A 3,528-nucleotide genomic window follows, 5' to 3' on the forward strand; every position below is an offset into this window, starting at 1 on the left:
TTTATTTACTATTCATTTAGGTCTTGATTCCTTTCATTAGCATTTTGTAGTTTTCAGCATACAGATCCTGTGCATGTCTTATTAGACTTATACCTAAATATTGCAATTTTTTAACTATTGAAAATGGTAAGTTTTTTTCAAAGAGGAAATTCATATATTAATGGAGATAATTTGTGAGATTTCTTGTTACATATGAAATTAAACTTGCAGTGGATATCTTTGGACAAATAACTTTTTGACTGGCAGGAAAGTCTTCTAAAACTTTAAATTTTTATAAAAGAATCAGTTTGGTCACTATAGAAGTAACATGTGCTCATCACAGAAATCAGAGTAAATAACAAAAGCACCCATAATCTCACCAGAAAGTGGTAGGTTTTTAATTTTTTTTCCATTTTTTTCCAAAATGGTTTCCAATTTTTTATTGTAGTTGTATGTAAATACAGTTAATTTTGTGTGTTGATCTTGTATCCTTCAACCTTGCTGGATTTGTTGTAGTTTCCTTGGGATTTTCTCTGACTCCCTCCCAGGCTGCCAGATGTGAGAAAGCCCACAGGGTGCCAAGACAGCAAATGAGCCCCATGCCTTTCCGAGGCTGTACCCTCACTACCAGAGGTTCTTCCGGGTACCATGGTGCCAAGGGCTTCACCCTCTGAAGAGACCATGGGCTGGCCAGCCAGGCACCTGCCCACTCAGCCTAAGCTCTTTGGCCCGCAAAAATAGAGGTTAGAGTCATGATATGATTTTTGCACCAGAGCGGAGACTAAAGACAGCTGTACCAGTACCTACTGTGTACTGGACTCTGACTGGTGCCCAAGAAGGCTGCTGGAGGTGGGAGGAGGCAGGGTCGGGCCTACCCCTTGACTAAGGAAAGTTCTCTGTAGTATTCCCCTCCCATCATTCTGGGTTCACCACAGCCACAGCCTCCACTCTAGTCACCTTCCAGGTGAAACAGTGGAAAGAAAAAACAAAGAGAAGAGAGAAGAGGAGGGAAGAGTAGACCTGATCTCTAGGCCAAATATAAGGACTGCAGAAATACACCAGCCAAATAGAAGCATCAAGGAAGGAAAGAAAGGAGAAGTAATCCTCTGTGTGTAAGAGAGAGATCCTGGGGCTTATAGTCTCTGCTGTTATTTTATTTCAAATACAGAAATCTGATTTAGTAGTATTCTGGGGTGTTATGAAAGGGAAAGTGAGGATCTCTGACAAGCAGAGAGACAGCAGGAAAGTCAGAACTGGACAGTCAGCCCAAATCTGGTTTTCTGAAGATGACACCTCCCCAAGTTGTGGAAAACACTATGTTGGGGCAATATTATCCTACAGAGCACCCATCCCTACCTAAGGCCCCATGTGTCTCCTTAGGACAATCTACACTGTGGCAAGACTTCAGGCATTAAGGAATAAGTTTCTCCACACCCTCTACCCACAACACTCAGTCCTGAAGTCCTCTTCTCTCCCTCATTCCAACAGCTATAGACATGAGTCACCTTCTAAATAATGAAAAATAAAGACTGTAAATACAAGACAGACTAGTAAGGAGGAAAAAATATCAGCCCTTGGTCCAAGCAGCAGACAGAATGATTTAAATGCATGCTTCCCGCTTTGAATATAAAGACACTCAGCAGAACTGAGAAGAGGGGGAAAGGAGAAGATTAAGAAACCAAGAAAGCGCATAGCCTCAGACCTGTGTGGAATGGCAATTGCCCCAACCCTCTCCAACTCTTATTCTTATGTGACAACCTTCCCCCCACCTCCTCCCAGATCTGCAATCCTAACTGCCTAGGGCTCATAAAGCAACCCCCAGAGGATGAATCTTACACTTTGAGGGATGATGGAGATTGAAGGGAAAGTCTGGCCTGGATTACAGTAGACTACAAAGAACCCATTGAAATTGCTCCCTGAGAAAATAGTAGACCAGTTTTTAAAAACAGGAAGAAAAGTGAGGGAAGAATAGATGAAGGGATAGAGGAAATGGAAAAGGGAGGGAAGAAAGGAGGGAGGGAAGGAAGATAATTTTTTAAAAATCTATGAAGCAAATAATTGAAAGGGCTGTTTTTGAGGACAGAGTGAGCAGAAAGGAGGGGGAAGTAGAAGGAAGTAAGAAGGTTAATGAAAAGTTGTCCAGTGGTAAGAGCCTTGGACAATGGGTTAGGAAATTCAAATTCTAGTCATTGCTCTGCCACTGACTTACTAAATTGCAAGTGCCATCCCTTCTCTGGGTCTCAGTTTCTTCATCTGTGCAATGGGGATGTGTGGGGACTTAGAGCTGCCACCAAGGTCCTTGCCTGCTTAGTTTTCACAGGAGAAAGGCAGACCTCACAGAATTAGGCTGTCAATAGGGATATATGTATCATTTAATTAAATTAGTAATGGATTCAGCAAATATAGGAGTCAGCTGTTTATGAAAAGTTTCTAATACTCCCAAACTCCCATCAACTTACAGAAATCTCATCATATTGCTCCTATTATGCTGCAACTTGCTTTTTCAAAAAACAGCTTTATTGAGATATAATTCACATACCATGAAATTCACCCATTTAAAGTGTACAGTTCAGTAGTTTTTAGTATGTTCACAGAGTTAGGCAACCACCACCACAGTCAATTTTAGAATATTTCCATCAACCCAAAAAGAAACCCTGTATTCATTAGTACTCATTCACCATTTCCTCCCAACCCCACACCCCAACCACAGACAATTACTAGAGTCTGCTTTCTGTTTCTACAAGTTTGCCTATTCTGGACCTTTCATATAAATGGAATCCTGTAATATGTGGCCCTTCGTGTCTGGCTTCTTTCACGTAGCAAAATGTTTTCAAAAGTTTCATCCATGCTGTAGCCTGTATAATATTTTTATTTTTTATGGCCAAATAATATTCCATTGTATTGATATACCACATGGTGTTGAGCTCATCTATTGATGAACATTTAGGTCGTTTCCAACTTTGAGGTACTGTAAACAGTGCTGCTCTAAACATTCATGTTCAAGTTTTTGTGTGAACATGTTTTCATTTCTCTTGAGTATATTCCTAGGAGTGAAATTGCTGGGTCAAACAGTGACCCAATGTTTAACTTTTTGAACAACTGCCAAACAGTTTTTCAAAGTGGCTGCACCATTTTACAATCCTACAGCAGTGTATGATGGTTCCAATTTCTCCACATCCTTACCAACACTTATTATTATCTGCCTTTTAGATTCTAGCCATCCTAGTGGTTGTGAAGTGGTATCTCTGTGGTTTTGATTTGCATTTCCCTAATAACCAAAAATCTTGAGCTTCTTCTCATGTAGTTATTGGCCATTCATATACTTGTGTGTGTGTGTGTGTGTGTGTGTGTGTGTGTGTGTGCAGTACGCGGGCCTCTCACTGTTGTGGCCTCTCCCGTTGCGGAGCACAGGCTCTGGACGTGCAGGCTCAGCGGCCATGGTTCACGGGCCCAGCCGCTCCGTGACATGTGGGATCTTCCCAGATGGGGGCACAAACCCGTGTCCCCTCCATCGGCAGGCGGACTCTCAACCACTGCGCCACCAGGGAA

This window comes from Grampus griseus (genome assembly GCF_964374135.1).
Source record: "Grampus griseus genome assembly, chromosome: X".
Lineage (NCBI taxonomy): Eukaryota > Metazoa > Chordata > Mammalia > Artiodactyla > Delphinidae > Grampus > Grampus griseus.